Source organism: Cebus imitator, unplaced genomic scaffold (genome assembly GCF_001604975.1).
Source record: "Cebus imitator isolate Cc_AM_T3 unplaced genomic scaffold, Cebus_imitator-1.0 Scaffold47, whole genome shotgun sequence".
Classification (NCBI taxonomy): Eukaryota; Metazoa; Chordata; class Mammalia; order Primates; family Cebidae; genus Cebus; species Cebus imitator.
Genome location: NW_016107362.1, coordinates 8862971 through 8884349, shown reverse-complemented (window position 1 = coordinate 8884349; position 21379 = coordinate 8862971). Strand labels below are relative to the sequence as shown.

Sequence of the window (21379 nt, the reverse complement as noted above, 5' to 3'; positions counted from 1 at the left end):
ATGGCCTTGTTACCTGGAATAGAGGTTATAAGTTGTCCCCACAAGGATTTTTCTTTAATATTCTGGAAGGTATGTTTTAGTATTTTGGTGTTTTCTGTTTGTTTGTTTAGGCCCTGGTACCCTTAGCAGCATTAGAACCTCCTGTGCAAAGGTCTGCTCTTACTGATTTTGCATTTTGATGGGGATCTAATTCCACTACTTTTAGCAGAGACATTGGAGTACACAGATACTCTATGAGCCAAGGGAATAAGTTCTTTTTAAGATTTATTTTCTAATGGAATTTTCTAGGCTTTTCAGCTATTTACATTTGAGGATCTAATTGTAAAACCTACAATGTAAAAGGAAATGCAAGTTTTAAGTATGCGTGTGTGCCTCTGTATTTACTGTGTTCTCTGATAAGAGCATGAAGTGTGCAGGTGGGCAGACCGGAGAGCTGTTTTAATAGGTGAGAGAATTGAAGATGGCTCGAAGGGATTTGAGGCAATAGTGACTTTGGATATTCAGGTTGATTAATTGGTACTTCCTCCCCCACCTGTCATTAGAGGTTTACTAGAAGGCAGTCTGTTCTGTTTAGGCAATGCATCAGTCAAAGGGTGGGTCAATTATCTAACCTGCATATTTATAATTGGGAGGGAGCAGGGAGGAGCCAAATTCCCTCAAGACAGAGAAGGGAACCAAATGACGCCTGGTACGAGACACTAGTGGGCTTAGAGAAGACGTCACAGGAAGAGTGGCTGGGGACTCTGGGCTAGTTGGATCACTCCCATTATATGCAGAAAAAAAAAAAAAACAAAGAAATGAATTCTAATGAAAAATCCCCTCCAATTGTAAAATGTCACTGTGTTATAAGTGAGGTCTAGTATTATGATGATTATAAATTTAAGAGAATGTTTGTATACAGTTTTAAGATATGCAGCTCCTCTAAGCAGGGTGGTGCATGCTGGAAATCCAGCTACTTAGGAGGCTGAGGCAGGAGGATCCCTTGAGCCCAGGAGTTTTAAGACCAACCTGAGCATCACAGGAAGACTATGTAAAAAAATTTTTTTAGAATAAAATATGCAACCAAAATCCAAGCCTCTATACTATTTTTTTTCTTTTGTTAGAATTCACTTGAGAAGTGACCTAACACGACTTCTGATGTGCTAAATGACAATGATACATGATCTGCAATTTAATCTTAAGATAATTGCAGTAGGGGGTGGAAGGAAACACAGGTTTTCAAACCCATTTAACTGAGATACTGGTGTATTTATAGGCATCATATAACAATGTGTTATTTGTAGAAGTGCTGTATTATATAAAATCTCAAGCGTATATATATTTATAGTGTGTATCTGTGTTGGTAAAACAATGTCCCATTTATATTTTTAAAAAGCAAGAACAAAGTATCTTCTGTACTTTAGACATTATTTTGATAGGAAATTGCCAAAAAAGGCTTTTCTTAAATGTTATATCTGATTCATTTGTATTATAGTTGTTGTCATTTTTATCACAGTCTCTTCCAATTGCAATATTCTGGAATTCATCATTGTATTTTTTCAAGTTTCAGGCAGATAGATAAAATGTACTATCCATCAAAATGGCTTTAAAAGATTTTCTCACAGTTGTGAAAGATATACATATAATATCAAAATTATTACTGATCTCAAATATTTGTTGAATGAGTTTGACCCATTGGTATAAACCCACACCTGATACTTTTTTTTTTTCCTAATGTCACGTTCAGTTCTTAAACCACTAGTGGCCTGTAAATAACAACCATTACACATTCCCATAGTAATAACTTGTGGCCACTGAAGTCTTCATATCTTTTCTCTGAATACCTCAGCTCAGCATGGTTGCACATTTCATGATACAATAGCAGGATATGGAATAGTGAAAAGGAAAGATAAAATGTATTTCCTAAATATGGAATCTTTGTTCAATATGTTGTCAGGTAATTAGCAGTCTGCAGTCATGCACTTTAATCTATGATCTGAAGGGAACTCAAGAGCTGAATAACAACACCAGTGATTACTCGTTAGTTAGTAGGAACCCCTAGGGAAAACTTCAGTGCCACAGGAAGTGATGCTAATGATTCATCAAGTGGAAAACTTGAGAAATCAGCGAAGGGGCAACTTCACAGCACAGGGTATGTCTGCTGTATATTTCAACCAGTCTGAGTTTTGCTAGCAGAAGTTCAAGGTACATTTTTAAGAGAGGACGGAGATGGTCACAAGAACTGAGAAGGTTTGTTTAAAAACCTGGACTCTGGTGAATATCTTCCTTTCATTTGGGCTAGGAATCTTCAGTAGCTCTGCCAACAGTAAGGAAACTCATAGTCTCCCAGAGGTACTGAGTGGAAAAAGTGTTTTAGAATTTAAGTAAAATAGCAAAATCAGATCTTACTTGTAAGGCAGAATGTGGTGCCTACCTTGCAAGTTAGAATACTGAATAAGAAATCTGAGAGAATTAAACTTTTCAGGAAAAAAAAAAATCTTCCTTGTTCTGCTTATCTTCTGAGACAAACATCAATAGAAAGGAAAATTCAAGCCGAGTTGCATTAAAACCATTAAAGGATCTGGCCAGACTGCAATTTGTCTGACTTACCTCCTACCTTCATTATTACAATTTTATCAGTAGAACATGATGTTTATGTATACTTTGTTTGAAAATGTTTAATAATTTTAACAGTTATTTTACCTTAAAAATCTGATACTCAGAAAAATTCAACAGATTAATTTTTAAAATTTACTTTTTTATATAAAATGTTCTTTATGTAAATTTATAGCTGCCATGACAATAAATCTAATGCTATGGATCAATCAATTGATGAGGCTTTAAAGATCTAGCAGTTGTATCTTATTTGATCTCTTAATTTATTCTTTAATTCAACAATCAAATACACATTTGCTAAGCTTATTGGCTATTCCAGGTAGTATGCTTACATCTCAAACTTTCACTTGCTTGTTACTGGAAATGTCAGAACTTTTAAGAGTGGCTGAAATTTATGTCACCAGTAGAAAGAAGGTCGAGTGGGTAGCCTCAGCTGTGAAGCATTTGGTTCCTTTTCAGCTTCCCTAGTAAGCTCAGTTTGCAAAGGAGATATGAACAGGAAGACCTCAGTTGGCCTGAATCTGAGATTAGCTCCCTGTAATTCAGTCCTACTAAAGCAGGAAATTGGACTTAATAAATATTCTAACTGTGTGAAAGTTTTAGAGCAGAGATTTTCAAGTAACAGATGATTACTTTAAAAACACTATCTTGCTGTTTATATCACCAGTGAACTTATTTAGCCAGATGCCAGTGTCCATGTCATTTTCTTTCATATCCATGACTTGATTTTTAAATTTCAATTATTATCTTGCGATCCTACATATCTTTAAAATCAGCTGGAAACCTTCCTTAGAGAGAATCGTGTTAAGCTACACAAAAAGTAAGGACCAACAGATGTTGCTATTTGTGGTGAAAAACAATTTGAAATAAAGCATAATTTTAAGCTAAATTTCTTACATGTGGTTATTGAGAATGAAGTCAAGTTTAGGAAATGATAGTTTCAGGTGGCTTTAAAATGGTATAATTTTTTACAGCTGAATCAATCTAATATAGATTAGTGATGATTGTGTTTCCGTTTCCATATGCTATTTAAAATAATTGACTCTAGTGAGGAACATGGACCAGGGTCAAAGAAATGTTTTCCTAGCAATTATTGGCAGACATTTCCTTTCTGATAAGTTTCTCCAACGTAGAAGTATAGTTTGGATCTAGTCAAGTATAGATGAGTTGAGTCGTGAGTTTTTATGATTTTGAGAAACCACTTGCAGAGTTGCAGGATTGTAGGCACCAGGACTTCCTGCACGCAGCCAGTGCAGAGCCACATCTGCCTCCGGCTCCTGCTGACTTGGCTGCACCGCAGCCCCCTTAGGCCCTGCTGCCAGATCAGGTGTGGAGACACTGCAGAGCTGTCACTCCGCATGGTTTCCTGCAAGTCAGCTATCTCGTTCCCATCTGTGTTGGTATTCTTCCCTAGCTTTTCTCACTGCTTGCCTGGCATGCATATATTTATCTGATAAGCCTCAGTTTGGCTTTAAGGTTTGCCTTCCCAGGTGGAGACTCAAAATGAAATTCCTCCATGCATGTATCTTCCCTTTAATTATGCTTGTTGTTAATACTTAATTCTTAACTTTCAGGTGTTGCTGTTTTAAGATACACTCTCTATCATGCATGTTAGCATCCATTTATATATTGTTTATACTATTTTGAGGATCTTAATGCATTAAGATCCACCCTGTTGTGAGTTTTGTTTGCTTTATGGTGTAAATAACAGAAAATGAGATTACTTGTGTATATAAGGACTTTTTTTCACCTTACGTTTATCTATGTAATTCTCTTAAGAGTTTACTCTGTTCATCAGCTCTTACTTTTCAGCAGGAATTTATTCAGATAGCTTTATTGTTAATATCCTGCAAAGTCAGGGATAGATTTCAGAGGTGATATTTTTAGTCCATAGATGGTTTTTGTATAGCTAAAGATTGATCATTTGTGCTTTGCACCATTAATTGGTGTTTTCAGCTATATTCTTGATTATGCAGCTAAAATTTAGCCTGAAGTGACCAATCCCGCAGGCTTTGTACTTGCAAAACACCCATTGAGCTTATTAAGAGTGGTGTACGCATAATGGCCACTGGAACGGGCTCGGTGGGTATCCTGAGTTGAAAAATGAAAGGGCGGATGATTCAAGTACACCACACTCTGATTAGAGGGCCATGAACAGCTTCCTCCACTTGCCAATTAACATCATTTCATGCTCTGTTTTCAAACAAGTAATATCTGTTCTAAAAGTAGATTCCACCGGTGCTGCTAATGCACCCAGTTCCAGTTGTCCTCACTTGAAATAGTCCATCAGGTTTTCTTTTCCTCCAAGAAATAAATAATTATCACTTTCATGTATTTTGGCAGATTTCCTTAGTTATGGGAATGTGGTTTGTAATGGTTTATGACTTCCTGCTTCTAAACAATAAGAAATAGCTTGAGTGTCTTGGCTCTATTACTCAATGTGTTTGTTATGGAAACTGTTTGGGGTCAAGTAAATGGAAAGAGAAACATGAAACTCAGGTGGGAATCGCGTGCTCAGTGGGTGATAACTTGTACTCTTGTGCCTTTATAGAATCATTCATTGAGTAACAGTAATTGAATGATTACATCATGCTAACTACTCTTCTAGCTTAGAAGTTATAATTAAAGTTATAATATGTGCTTCTAGATGATTATAAGCTGGAAGCGTGCCAAAATTCCTATTAAATATATAGGAATGAAATGCAGCTTTCCCATTAAAAAACTGGAAAATTGAACAAAAGGGTCATTAATAATTTTCACCATATTCCATTTGTTATAGCTGAAGTTACACAAGAACCTCATTTTGAAGTAGAAAACAAGACTTTCATTTGTCTTTTTAGAAAAACAATCATATACACTAGATGATTTATTGTGAAAGAAATTATGCAAGATATAAGCTTACTTTCTACAACTATTTTTTTTTTCCTACCACAGAACACCACAAGAGAGCAGACAGTTTAGATCTCAGCAGTGACAATTTAAAGTGTGAACACTGGATTAGGTCTTCTCAGTTCAGGGAAGGTCACATCTTAAACTTATTTCCATTGGGAGCTAACATTTCCTTGACAAAGTAAGTTACCTGAGTATTGTAAATAGGAGGTACGTGTTATTTGATCTAGTTATTGTCACCAGATGGAAATATTCCTTCACGTTTCTTATTTTTAACTTGTGTTTCTGATTTGAACAAATTCATAATTTTGCTCTAGCTACAGAAAAAGAGCCATATTTAAACCAGTTCTAGATCTGACAAATGACTGTTGTTAAGTTAGGATTATAGGGAAACTCAGAAGTTGTACTTCATTGTCAACCAAACAAAACAAGACTATAAACATAAGGCCCTGGATCTGGGACTCTATCCAAAAGCATTCAGCAATTTGGCCGTGCCCACCTTCAGAAAAGCCATAATTTGATTCTAGGATCTGGGTACCATCACACGGTCAGAGGATCTTCGCATTCAGTAGACATTCATGGGGGGCGGGGGCAGTTAGAAGTTGGTCAGTTCTATTTCCTTGGCACCTAAAATCTATTTTCTTCCTGGGGCTCTTTGCTGCTCACAGAAGAGAAAAGTACACAGTTTTATACATTAATGTGATTTTCACTTATTTTGTTTTGCAAGGAGACTCTTCGATTAAACATTCCAGGAAATATTTTGTAACTTTAAGATTTTAACTAATCTAATATTTTCTTTAATGATTGCAGACACGGAGAATAGTAAATAAATAGAAAATTATCCTCTGTTATTAATTGTAAATACCTTTTTATTTCATAAAATGCTTTAGGAAATTTTATCATAAAATCATAGAGGTAACAGAAAAGGATAGAAACAGAAGGGAATATGGATAGCCTTTTCTTTTTGTTTTTGAGATGGAGCTTTGCTCTGTCACCCAGGCTGGAGTGCATTGGTGTGATCTCAGCTTCTTACAACCTCTGCCTCCAGGGTTCAAGCGATTCTCATCCCTCAGCCTCCCGAGTGGCTGTGATCACAGGTGCCCGTTTTTAGTAGAGATGGGGTTTCACCGTGTTGGCCAGGAGGGTCTCAAACTCCTGACCTCAGGTGATCGGCTGCCTCGGCCTCCTAAAGTGCTGGGATTACAGGCCTGAGCCACTGTGCTCAGCAATGGGTCACCTTTTCTTATACACTGTCATAGGTTCAGATTTTGTATAAACAACTTGATAATATGTTTCAATGCCAACACTAAAATGAATATATTTAGTTTTAACACTTCGGTTTCCCATAAGAGAAATTAGCGAAAGATATATTATGCTACAGTCGGTAATACTTGGGACCCGGTCTTCAGAAATGGATTGGAAATTCAAGACCATCATGTTTATTCTCTCTCCCTTCTTCTTCCTTCTATTATCTTTTTCTTCTCTAGAGGTAAACCATGGCTGATAACTTCATAGTTCCTGAATTTGCCTGTTATATGCCTGTTTGCCTACAAAATGGCTACTGTATTTGAGTGAGTATTTCCAATGCCAGGGAGAGAGACTCTGGCTGTGCTTGGATTAAAAGTTAATTCTTCATTCCATCTACTATGCCTAGGAGGGAAGAGCTATGAGGCAGGAATGTGCCCTCCGAAGGACTCAGTGTCTAGCAAAGGCAGGGATTTTCTCAAGGAACTGTGGGCAGGTATCTTTGTATATTAACAGTGGTCATGATAAGTAAGCACTCACTGTGTGCCCAAAATTGTGCTCAGTATTGTACTTACATCATCCCACATCCACAGCTATCAGTAAGGGTTGTAAATTTTTTAAAGTGTTTTTACGTGCATTATATTGTTAACAACTCCTTTATCAAATAAATGCTATACTTTCTAATTAATTAATTATTTATTTGTTTATTTAATCCTTTTTTTTTTTTTAAGACAAAGTCTCACTCTGTTGCCCAGGCTTGAGTGCAGCAGTACAATCTCAGCTCCCTGCAACCTCTGCCTCCCAGGTTTAAGGGGTTCTCAAGCCTCAACCTCCCAAGTAGCCGGGACTAGAGGTGTGTGCCACCGCACCCAGCTAATTTTTGTATTTTTATAGAAATGGAGTTTCACCATATTGGCCAGTCTGGTCTGAAACTCCTGATCTCAAGCAGTCCACCCAGCTGGCCTCCCAAAGTGTTGGGATTACAGTGGTGAGCCACCACTCCCGGCCTACTTTCTATTTAATATTGAAGAAATTCTTGCTGAAAGTTGAGTGTGTTTTTAAGTGGAAGAGCCAGAAGTGAAACCCATGTCTTCTGATTCCTAGTTCAGAGTTTTTACTCTTGAACGCAGTCTCCTTTCTGCAAGGTGTCAGCAGTATAAAAGTATGTGAAACATGGTAGCAGATGAAAACATGTACAGCCCAGTACTTAGTGTCTGTTAGTACCATCATGGATCCCTCATAATCATACATTGTGTTTTTCTTCTCTTCTCTTATTTTGGCTAATTCTTTTATCTGTTTTTCTTTTTTTGGCACTGTATTGCTTAGGAATGCACTCAGCTGCAAGTAACAGATTAACCATAACGGAATGAGGGGTTTATGTTTTCCTTACACAAGACTCTAGAAGTCATGAGCAACTTGCACTGAAGAATCATAGTGCTGCTTTCCTCCTACCCACCATCCTGAATATATTATTTTCTTTCCCATATTCTCCAGAGAGTTCCCATCTCTCTAGCCACTAAGTCCATTTCAGGTGGGGAGAAAGACAAGGGAAAACTTCCCTTCATGCCATTTTCTTTCTATTCTGTGAGGGATTTCCTTCCCAAAGACTTTTCTGCATATCTTATTGGTCAGAATTATGTCACACAGCTTCCCCTAGGGGCAAGCTGGATGGGAGTGTCAATATTTTTCTTCTTAATTTTTATGACGTTGAAAGACAAAGTAATGGGCCATCCCATACTCCCCCCTTAGTGGGACTGGAAGTAGGAACTGAGGTCTTGGTACCACATGCTTCTAAGTTGTCCCATGCTGGTTTGCTTCACTTAGCTTTTTCAGCATTTTCTTTGCTCAGTTTAGTGATTTTATTTCTTTTAACTCTCTTAATAGGATTCCTTTCCCACTTTTATCTGACCTGTAGAGTCCCTTTCATTGATTTCTTCTGAATCCCTGTCTCTACACATAACCAAGAGGGTGTATACCTACATATTCCCAAGAGGATACTTGAGAACCATCTCATTCTCTCTGTACCCTTCCTTTCCATTTTGTAGATGAAACTGGAGAGACGTGGAGAGGCAAAGTTACACAGCAAGTTAGTGAACCAAAACCACACTCCATGCCTCCTGTTAGGCCTGGCTTTTTAAAGCATTGCTAACTAATAAGTCTTTGTGTTTATGTTTGTCAAAATTTAGAAGCAAAACAAAACCGCTGGTGTATCAAGTGTTTATTACAGAAAAAGTCTTGAAATCTGTCAAATTCCACAGAATCATCTGTTTATTCAAATCAGCAGATGTTTATTGAGTGCTACTAATGTACTAGGCAATACAGAAACCAGGGGTATTGCGGTGATCAAGAAGGAGTGAGCCTTTGCCCTCACAGAGTTTATGTACCAGATATGCTTAATGTATTCAGTACTTTTTATAGAGTAATCAGATATTTATTTAGGGCTTACTCTGCATCAGGGACTGTTCTACATATTGAATATACAGTTTATGACAAGAAATATAAAATTTTGCTCTTATGTTCTAGGAATACATAGTATATACTCAGATGCCATCCTGTTTATTACCAAATGTAATGAAGGAAACAGACATACCTAATTGATAGTATTTCTTAAGCTGTGGATTGGAGTAATTTGTATGCTTTTTGAAAGTTATAATACGTACCTTTTGAGTAGGTGTGCAATTTTGTTGGCTTAAAAAATTGATTTAGCCTTAAGTGTAAATTTATTGGACTGAATTCTAACTTTGACTCATTCTACCTTTATTCTTTTGTTTTATTGAATTTAACTTGAATGAAATCTTTTATTTATCTAAGTCTATTTCTGTCTAGTAAGGAAGTTGAAATTGATCATGCCTTGACTTTGTGGGCCATCAGAGAATCATGACATTCCAGGATATTGATTTTGTGGTGTTAAAGGGTGACAGATCTAGTGTTAACGTGCCGAGAGAGAATTGGTTTCAGATTGTACACCATAAGCAGTCTTGGCTTTTGCTGAGACATGACTGGGTTTTTAAAGTAATGGAAGGAATTGTAAGTCTTAGGTAATTTTTAATACATAATTTTGAAAAGATTACTTTCAGCCAGCATTATTTAATCATGCATAGTGGGGAATAAGTTCCACCTATGATAAATACTGTATATCTAAATATATACAACTTGGAGTGTGTGTGTGTGTGTGTGTGTGTGTGTGTGTGTGTGTATTCAGAAAGTATACTCTATGCTAAGGATATTGAGTAATATTTCAAGACAACATTACTGAACCTTTCTCAAAACATATTTATTCCTACATTTGGAAGTTGCTTAGGTATGACAAGTTTTGTTTTCTTTTATTCAGTTGATTCTTGTAATCATTATTTCGAATTTTGCTTCTGTTATGTTTTCTCTCATTCAGCTGTTATAAAATATGAGTTATTGGCCGGGCGTAGTGGGTCACGCCTATAATCCTAGCACTTTGGGAGGGGAAAGGGGCGGATTCCGAGATCAGGAGTTCGAGACCAACATGGTAGAAACCCCATCTTTACTAAAAATACAAAAATTAGCCAGGTGTGGTGGTGTGCACCTATAATCTCAGCTACTTGGGAGCCTGAGGCAAGTGAATCACATGAATCCAGGAGGCGGAGGTTGCAGTGAGCCGAGATCACCCCACTGCACTCCAGCCTGGGCGACACAGCAAGACTCCATCTCAAAAAAAATTTTTTTTAATGAGTTATGATGCCCACATATCAGAAAGGCCAGAGGTCTACAAGTGTAATGCTTGGCCATTTTTCATTTCCCTCTGAGACATAGCATGATGCCGAGTACATTATAACAGTTGCTATAGACATGAACTAAGGAAGAGTAACTGTGGTCGTCTTTCATTGTCCCATTTGCCTCTGGATGTGTTCTTTTAAATTTTATGAACTTTGGTGAATGCATTGAAAATAACATTTTGATATGACTATTGTGTGAAAAACTATATTGAACTAAGTCCAAGTGTATCTTTGGAAACTAATCAGAGGTGTACCAGATTCACTGACTTAAACCAATCCATCATAGTCATCTTCTAAGTTATTTCCACATGTTCTTCCAAGTTCCCATTCTTGAATGAGACTCTGATCTGCAAAGAAGAATGGAATGTATTCTATAATGTATGTTTGTTCTGTTTTCTAAAAACATAAGTATTTTGCTTAAGCAGATTTGCTAGGAAGTGACAGCTTTGAAAAATTGGACATAGAAGCTGCTGGAAGCATTTCAGTTTGAAGCAATCTAAATAGTGCAGAAGGGGAAAATGAAATATCACCGTGTTTTAAAGATGACAGTTTTGTCAAAGATTCGCTTTCACTGTTTGGCTTGAAACAAATGAAGTAAATCAAGTATATCTGCTCAAAATATGCATGGGCACTCACTGAGGAATACTCCTTCCTGAGAGGGTTTTTTCAGAGACAACCGATGAGAGAATTATAGAAAAAATGTATCATGAGTTGGGAAGACTATCATTTCCTTGGCTTAATTTTTAGTTTGGCACATTTTGAGGTTATAAGATTTCACAAGAACAAAGTCGTGCCTTTAAGAAATGAGGAAAACCTACAGGCTTAACACCATTTGAGTATATCATTAGGTGCACATTTTGGTTGTTCTTCGGAAATATGATTATTATTTTGATACATGGTGTGGGGTGTGTGTGTGTGTGTGTAAGTAGGAGAGAGAGTTTCAATTAAGAACATAAGGTTAGATACTATTTTTTATGGATATATCAAAAATCCCAATAATATTCCCTAACTGAAAAATGTTGTTGAGGTACATTTGAAAAGCTATAGCAAGTTTGACAAAACTTGCTTTTAAGAACAGTGTAATAGCTAATTGGAGAGGCAGCAGAGCGCAGTTTATTTAAGAGAACAAAGTCTAGGGTGAGACTTCCTGTGCTTAAAATTCCAATACTGCTGGGCTGTTTTTTTTTTTTTTTTTTTTTTTTTTTTTTTTTTTTTTTTTTTTTTCCTTAGATCTGTGATTTGGGACAAGTTAATTTCTCAGTTCCTGAGTTCCTTCTTTGTTAAATGTGGTTACTGGAAAGTATTTACTTCCTAGTGACCTTGTGCATCAACCTGAGGCCTCATAAATTCTCATAAACTCTCAGTAGAATGTTAGTGTCACTAATTGAAACTCTTAAAATATTTTGACGCCAAGAATAGCAGCAGAAATTTTTTAAAAAGTAAATCACAGGATGAATTAGAAGCTCAAACATTTCAGGAATCCTGTAATATATAGATTTATGCTTCTTTTAAGACAGTAGTAAATGAGTGGTTATCACATAATTTTATTTTTAACAAAAAGCATTGCTGATTATCATTTCTGTTCTATGAATATTTTGTAAAGTGCTTTAGAATAACTCTACATGGGAGTCACTCTTAATTTCTGACTTTCAGATTCCATAATCAGTGGGCTGATTTCAGGTTCAGAGGTCATTCTCAGTTTTTATTATATTACTGTTAGAAATACCAGTGTCATGTAAATACTTTTATATTTTAATTAAAATTTGTTCTCATTTATCGTTAGTGAGAGTGATTATGTTAGTACTGTTACTTTCTGAAACAACTTTCATTTAGTTTGTTACATTGATTAATTCTCTGTTCACTTGTGTGCTATATTTGCCTATTATTATAGAGGTACCTGGTAGTGTAACTCTCATCTGAATTACAGCTTAAATCTTTCATGTAAAACAATTGATTCATTCTAGTATACATTTAAAAAATCTTATCTGCTTGCACGTTTTACTTAATTTTAGGGGCCATCAGCTTTTCATATTAATAGAATTGTCATTTTTAATATATGGTAGGATTCTTGTATAGTTTTGCTGTCAGCCATAATATGATCTATCCTTTTAACCCTTTGGAAACATTGACTTTTTCATTGCATTTGTGCAGGTTTCATTTTATTTCCAGTCCAAAATGCCAAAGATCACTTCATTAGCCACCTCATTTGCCTTTCTTCCCTGTAGTGTTCTGGTATCTTATACTAAGTATTATTAAAAAAAAAAAAATCTGCTTCCATTAACAAAAAGTGAGCAGAGAACAAAAAGCCAATTATTTGCAGCACATAAAATCATTATTATAATTTGGTAGACTTTAATTAAACTAATACATCACACCGCACTTATAAGACAAAAGAGCAAAGTAAAAGCAAATAATATTTTTTTTCTGTTGAGAAACACCATATTGCCTTGTAATTAAGCATTTTAAGACTTATGACCTATTTTAAAGTGTAAGATTTTCAGTGCTTTTCATACGATATGCATATTAAAATTATATGTTATATTGATTGGAACCATCCCACCAAAATTTAAAATGAAACTGACAAAGCTTGACTTAAAGTAACTTTTATTTTTTATGATTTTTTCAAACTCTTCCAAAATAAAAGGAGATTCTGCAAGTTCCTCTCATATCACACGGAAACTTTACTACAAAGAATATTGTTTTGATATTTAACACATTTTGCTGAGATTTTTGCAGTGCCATTTATTCTTTCTTATGAACCAACTGACAATAATGCAAAATTTGCTATCAGTTAAAAGGATGCTGATGTAACTTATTTATCTTTCCTGCATTTCACAACTGACTTATACTGGAATTAGAGATACTTAGTCTTCATTTAAATAATCTCATCCCCAAATCTTCAATGTATTTGTGATATAATTCTTATAATTTAAGTAGAAATAAAGAACTTAATTGAAAATGAATATATCTGAGTTTTTTTCTGGGGTCTGTAATGTTATATTGAGCATGTCTGTCACCTCTCTGGACTTCAGCATTATCACTAGTAAACTGAATCTAGTAGAGAATGATTCCAAATGGCCTCCTTCTTTGTTTGTTTATTTGTTTCTGGCGACGGAGTCTCCCTCTGTTGCCCAGGCTGGAGTACAGTGGTACAATCTCTGCTCACTGCAACCTCTACCTCCTGGTTGAAGTGATTCTCCTGCCTCAGCCTCCTGAGTAGCTGGGATTATTACAGGTGCTCACCACCACGCCCGGCTCTTTTTTTTTTTTTTTTTTTTTTTTTTTTTTTTTTGCTTATTTTTAGCAGAGATGGGGTTTTGTCATGTTGCCCAGGCTGGTCTTGAACTCCTGTACTCAGACAATCTGTTTGCCTCCACCTCCCAAAGTGCTGGGATTACAGGCATGAGCCACCGGGCCTGGCCCCTGGCCTTCTTATTTCTGAAATTATATTTCTACATTAGATAGTAATGTGATGTCTTTCTGTGTACTAAAATCAATATTTAAATATGTTCATATGAATCCTTAAATCAATGTCTTGTTGTTTACAAAAAGTATTTCTGAAAACATTTCTAGAACTTTCTAATGGTCAGAAAGCATAGACTTTTGAAGCTGGTAAACCACAAATCATATTAAAAGAGCATGATATTCAACTTATAAATTCATCTGTTATTAACCAAAGGGATATATATATAATCACTGTGCCACTTCTTAGATTTTTAACATATTTTTTATAAACAGGAAACTTTGGAAATTCTAATTTTGTCCTATTTCACATGTACAAATTCAAGTCTCAAGTAATTCCTTGGACATTTACTTAATTTGCTTGTTAGCAGATCAAACTGTTAGTGAGTTTATCCATCGCCTGGAAATACTTTGTGCTTTCTACTCTACTCTGTGGGTGTTCAAGGCTCCCCAAGTAGCTCTCAATTTTTCAGGCACATGATTGCAATTTCAATGTCATTTAAGGACAGCCAAACCTGCTATTCACTTCATCTTCTCATTAGCATCTAGTCCCTGTTCCTCTCAGGCAGCTTTGGCACGTGAATACTAGCCTATACTGCTTTTGGTTTCCAAAGTGGCCAGTATTATGGCATGAAGAAAGTAATGATGATAGTTTATGTTTGTATCATTTTACTTTTTCTTTCTTTTTTTTGAGATGGAGTTTCACTCTTGTTGCCCAGGCCGGAGTGCAATGGCGTGATCTCAGCTCACTGCAACCTCCACCTCCTGGGTCCAAGTGGTTCTCCTGCCTTAGTCTCTCAAGTAGCTGGGATTACAGGCATGTGCCATCATGTCCCACTAATTTTGTATTTTTTAGTAGAGACAGAGTTTTTCCATGTTGGTCACGCTGGTCTTGACTTCTGACCTCAGGTGATCTGCCCACCTCAGCCAAAGTGCTGGGATTACAGGTGTGAGCCACTGCACCCAGCCATTTTACATTTGTATTATGAGCCTTCAGAGTGGAAATGCATTATTAACTTTTAACTTCGGCCAAATGTAATTAAAACTTTAAAACTGGGATCCATTTTAATGTTTTACTTACGTAGTGCATAGTGGTATGGTCTATTCTAGTAATCTCTGTCCTTCCCTGATTTAGAAAGGGTGTTTCTTTAAAATAATTGTTTCTCTGGCCAGGTGCTGTGGCTCACACCTGTAATCCTAGCGCTTTGGGAGGTGGAGGTGGGCAGATCACCTGAGGTCAGGAGTTCGAGACAAGCCTGGCCAACATGGCAAAACCCCATCTCTACTAAAGATACAAAAATTAGCTGGGCATGGTGGCACATCCCTGTAAACCTCGCTACCCTGGAGGCCGAGGCAGAGAATCACTTCAATCCAGGAGTCAGAAGTTGCAGTGAGCCAAGATCTCACCACTGCACTCCAGCCTGGGTGACAGAGCAAGACTCCGTCTTTAAAAAAAAAAAAAAAAAAAAAAAAAAAGGAAACAAAGAAACAAATAAAATAGTTGTTTTTATAAAATATGGACCGAGAGAAACATGATTTAACATTGAAGAATAGGCTCTTAGAGCACCAGTCTTTAAATACTTAATTACATTAGCGTTTTCTTGACAAATAGTTGTTTTAGTGGAGTACTCTGTCTTTTGATAGTTATTGAATTAATTTGTGTGTGTACATCTAATTGAGGATGTTCAGGACAGTTTTGTTACGTTTGTTTGTTTGTTTGTTTGTTTTTTCTTATCACACTCGACCCTATTATATGTAGGCTTAAGCTAAGCAGAGAAAATAGGCAAAACAGCTCATGACAGAGTTGAGTGGAATTAAGGAAATCTCTGGTTTCAGCAGGGAAACTAAATCCTCTCACTGTGTTCTGACCTCACCTTGTATCTTCCTGTCAACTTTGTACATATAAGCAGATTGTAGCCTTGGTAAGAGCCAAGAAAGTAAAATTGTGGGAAACAGTCTTACCATTTTAAAAGATAAATGAGTTTCCTCAGACCTAGGACTGTGCTTCATGGTGCTTTGTATTTCTTTCATGCCTCTTACAGGACTGAACTATGGTATTCTTAAGAATACCATAACCTATGGTATTCTTTCTAGTGAGTGCTGAGATTCCATGCTTTTAACAGTCAGTCAGTAAACATTGATTGCTTGGCTATCCAACCCAAGGCATTCTTTGATTAGTTTCCAAATCATTTATACTCTGAAGTCAGGGCCCAGTACCTATGATGAGGAATTCATAAGATATTTTCTGTCTCCTTTTCTTACGTAGCTAATCGGTGGTTGACTCGCAGTCTGAAATACTTCTTTTTAAGAGTATAGTTCGAACGGTGCTAATGGCCTTTGTGTGTGTGTGTATACTATACACATGTAAATGGGTATAGATTTCCCTTTCTTTGGATAAAACGAATCTTTTAATTTGTTCTTTTTCTTGTTGCAATTTAGACAACTTTCAGGTATGTAGAAGTTGCCTCTTATGTATGCATCTATTTAAATAATAATAGAATCTTTATATGTTTGTGAATTTAAATACTTATGATAGAGTATGATATATACTGAAATTTCTAGAACCTAGCTTCTTAACACTTTCATTTATGTTAGTTTAGGAAATTTGTATAAGTTTGGTTATTTTTTCTTAAACCATGACAAAAATGGAGATATCTGCAATGATAACTGTTATTTTTAAAAGATTTTAACTTGGATTTAAAAAAATAAACGTGAGGAAACATAGTGTAAGGGGAACCTATTTGATTTGAGCACTAGTTCTACCACTTACCTGTGTGATTTTATATAAGAAGATTAAATACTCTCGGAGCTTCTGTTCCAAGTATAAAATGAGCAAAACTATTATTTCTACTTTACAAGGACTTTATGAGGTTAAATTAGATAGTTAAATGCAATCTTGTAATAAACATTGTAGGAGAGAAAGATTTCTCTTCTTTAGCCATTGCTAAACATACACATATATGTTTACTTATTTCTCCACCTCCTCAGTTCAAGTGATTCTCCTGCCTCAGCCTCCTGAGTAGCTGGGATTACAAGCATGCACTACCACACCCAGCTAATTTTATATTTTTTAGTAGAGATGGGGTTTCTCCATGTTGGGTCAGGCTGGCCTTGAACTCCCCACCTCAGCTGATAATAACAGCAAAGCATGCAAATTTATATATTAAAATATATGCATATTATGAGATGGGGTCTTGCTCTGTCACACAGGCTGGAGTGCAGTGGCGAGATCTCAGCTTACTGCAACCTCCGCCTCCCAGGTTCAAGGGATTCTCTTGCCTTAGCCTCCTGAGTATCCGGGATTACAGGTGCGTGCCCCTACGTCCAGCTAATTTTTGTATTTTTAGTAGAAATGGGGTTTGACCACATTTGTCAGGCTGGTCTTGAACTCTTGACCTTGTGACCTGCCCACCTCGGCCTCCCAAGTGCATGGATTACAGGCATGAGCCGTCGCGTCTGGCCGTAAACATATATTTTTTTGCTTGGGTTTGATGAAGAGATGGGTAGTTGTAGAAAAGTATGAATGGACAAAGGAGGTGTGATTTAATGACTATAAACTAGAGGGAATTTAGCAAGGCCTATTTGTTCAGATTCTTCTATGTGGCACTGTGTCTTCAGAGATAAGGATGTTCCTTTCCTCTGGGTATGTGGGAGGGTACCTCTCAAATGAGGATCTGATGACCTGCTTCAAGGGAGAAGGGCAAGGGGAAGGTGAGAGTGGGCTTTCCTACGCCTGCTGTTTTCTCAAATGCCAAGGTACCATATTTTGGGGTGGTGTTCCTTGAGCCCTATCAACATCTATACAAGTTAGACAGTAATTAACAATTCTTATTTATGGTTTTTGATACATTATTTGTATAATTCAGAAGAAAGTAAAATACCAAAATACCACCCAGAATTGCCCTTCTCATAGTCCTTTACTTTCCTAAATCCCGTATGCACCATATGTCCTGTTTTTCACTTCGAATGATTTTCTAGTATTAAAAAAAAACTGGATAAGATTTTCAATGTTAATAATAACATTGGTCATTCTTAACCAATGGTTCAGTTCCTCTATTATACATTTTTTTTTTTTAAAGGCGGGTTTCACCATTTTGGTCAGGCTGATCTTGAACTCCCAACCTCAGGTGATCCACCCACCTTGGCCTCCAGAGTGCTTGGATTACAGGCATGAGCCATCACGTCCGGCTCTCGTCTATTATACATTTATGTTCTAAAAATTAATGCCAACTTCCTGTTTGTAGACAGTGGAAACTAACATCAATTTGGTTTTCTGGGTTATGGGCCGCCCTCTGGGTTTTATAGTATACCTTTTATTTTTCCCCGGTTTGAACATTAGACAAGGAAAAAGATAATGAATATTCATAGAATCATTTTACATATTGCCAGTTATATGCAAACACATTCAACAATACTCGTACTTAACATATACCAATTACATAGTGCATGATTTAGTATTGAAGCATACCTAATAAAAATAAGAAGAAAAATAGACATCTGTTTCTTTTATACTATATATTTCCCTGTTTGTGGTTTTGAAGATTTTTAGAATCATAAAGGACAGGTTTATTCCCATCTGTGAGTGTCCATTGTGGTCTTGTACCCAGGTATGAGTCCTTTTCTGATTTTTTGCATAATTCCGTTTCCTCTTCCTTAGCACTAGTTACCTATTGTTGTCCAGGGAGGCCTAGAGAAGGTAAAAGAATACAGCTTTAAATGAGTTAAAATTTTACCAATTTTTTTTAGTAAAGTTCCCTGCTTAATTTAGTCTCTGTGTTGGGAAATGGAATAATCTGAGTGAGACAGAGATAACTTAGTAGAAAGTGCTCAAGGAATAACGTGGCTTCATCTCCATTAGAGTGTGTGTGTGTGTGTGTGTGTGTGTGTGTGTGTGTGCGCGTGTGTGAGACTTGTTGCCTGGGTGATAGAACAAATCCAGGAGAAAGGTTGAAAGGCGAAGACAAAGGCTGTGTCTATACAACTTCAGCTGAATTGGAACTGACTGAAAGATTGGTTTGGTCTGATTTACTGGAGCCTATCTCCTTGGTGTCTGTGATCTGAAAATTGCTTCCAGGGCCATTTTAATTAGCTGATTCAAATCAAAACCAGCACATACTGGTAACATCCATTTCTACTCTGACCCTCACGGAAGACAGTTTTCAGTATGGTGATTCCTTAGTAGTTGTGTATAAATTCAGTAAGTGATTTGAGATACGCACTTTCTATTTCTAAACATTAATCTTTAATTGTAAGAAATAAATCTATTTATTGTGTCTTTAGTGACAGGTGAGTGTTAATACATGGTAGCATTTGTTCAGCACATCATAGCATAAACCACAAAAATAGAAGCCTGCTCCTATGTAGTTAACCTATGAAATGCGAGAGTTTCTTTCTGTTCCTCAATAACATTTTAATAAGTTGACTTCAGTATGCTGCATGGCAGTATGATTAATATACCATATAAATGCATTAGATTCCTGGGGATGCTTTTAAGTTAAAAGTGTAAGTCAGTTCCTGGAAATAAAATATAAAACATTTGACACCTATATAATTTTCTATTTTTAAAAAAATTGTTTTACTTATTCGTTTATTAAAAATCTTGCAGAAAACTTTACATAGTATTTTTCCCTTAAGAAAAGAAGAAAATTACTATTATATGAGAAACATTAACAGGAGAAGCTTAATGAAATTTTAGATTATTAATCTAAATTTAAGAAAGAGATGGGAAAAACAGGGCAAACTGGGATGCCAGTAAAATAAAGAGCATTTACTATAGTTTTAAAGAGGTGTATTCTGTAATCTAAAATATGACAAACAATAGAAAGTCAAAGATAACCATGTGATTTTAAAGTATTAAAATTAGATATGTGATTCTATGGTATCACAAGTAATAGGATTTCCTTAATAGGTTATTTTCAAATATGCATTCATTCATCAATCCAATTTTCAGGGCAGACCAACCATGTGCTGACACTGAAAAGAAACAGAAAGAACATTTGCCTTCATAGACCACATTGTAGCCTCGTATAGAATGTGATAATTAAATTAATAACTTCACAAAAATAGTTAAATCGTTGATAACTGCTATGGAAACCCATCATGTATAGGAGGAGTGCACAGTAGGAAAATCTAATGTAGTCTTGGTGTACATTACTTTAATGTGGTTGCAGTTGGTTAGTAAATAACACGCAATATCAGAAACTTTGAAATACTTAGCTTTCATCTGTGTATAAGGAATTTTAAAGTTAAATGTACAGTGATATGGCTTGTGTAAAAGAAGATGAACTATCTTAAACTTACAATTTAAGTCACAAAATTCTCTTATCATAGATGCCTTGGTTAAATGTGTTGTGCTTTAAGTAATTAACTGGAATATCCCAAAACATATTAATTTTTAAAGCTGCTAGAGAAACAGATTATTTATATTTCTAGAAGAAGATAAAATTTAAATGTTAAAATTAAGACATATTTTAATGCTGCTTAAATTTATGACACTGATAATATACTGTCAGAGCATTTTAATGCATTTTCTCTTCTTTAAACAATTAATTTTAAACTTAGTCATTACTTGTTTTATTACATCGTTTACTTTCACAAATAAGTTGGTTCAACATTCAGTGAAATAAGTCATTAGCTTCCTTCTTTGACTCTAGTGTGCTGATGCATTGTTACATTGGAAATTAGGTGGCATATTTCTCTTCTCTGATCCTAACTCTTAAAAATAAGTACTTTGAATAGTGAAATATACCATGTTTACTCCATGAAAGTGATATTTTTTGGCGATATTCAGACTTACTAAGATTTTACTCACATCAATTGCACCACCATCAAATTGGAAAATGACACTTTGTGTACTTTCTGGCACTGAAAGTAAAAATTGGCCTGTTGGTCAGGCTCAAGTTCAGAGAAATATTTAACACTATTTAAAACTGACATTAGCACCAAAATATTTTGAAGGAGTTTCTAGCATCACTTTTATTTGTTCAAACTAGAAGCAAAGTTGGGAAGCGTTGCCCTTTTATTGTCATGACTTTGAAGAGGGGAGTAACTCATCCTTGACCAGAGATCAGCAGGCCATTTTTTTGGTAGCATATGCATTACCCTGATTTCTATAGAGAAAGTGAGCTATCTAATGATTGCATTAAGAGACGAGAGCTACTTGGAAGGTGTGAACATTCAGATCAAGCTCACATCTCTGAGGCCTTAGGGATGTGTGTGCAAGTTGTAAAAGCAGTGACAGCGAAGTTACCATTTCATTCTTATTTGTATTTGTAATATAAACGAAGCACACGATACCCACCCACCCAGCCCCTCTTGTTTTGACATTTCATAGCCTTGAAAAGTTTGAACTCAGCGGGGCACGGTGGCTCAAACCCTATAATCCCACACTTTGGGAGGCCTAGGCGGGAGGTTCACCTGAGGTCAGAAGTTCGAGACCAGCC

At 36.1% G+C, this 21379-nt stretch overlaps 1 protein-coding gene across 6 annotated transcripts in view; it reads left to right on the top strand.

Moving 5' to 3' along the window:
• PCDH7 (protocadherin 7) overlaps positions 1-21379 on the top strand; it is a 415738-nt gene that overhangs the window by 45975 nt on the left and 348384 nt on the right. The window lies entirely within an intron of this gene.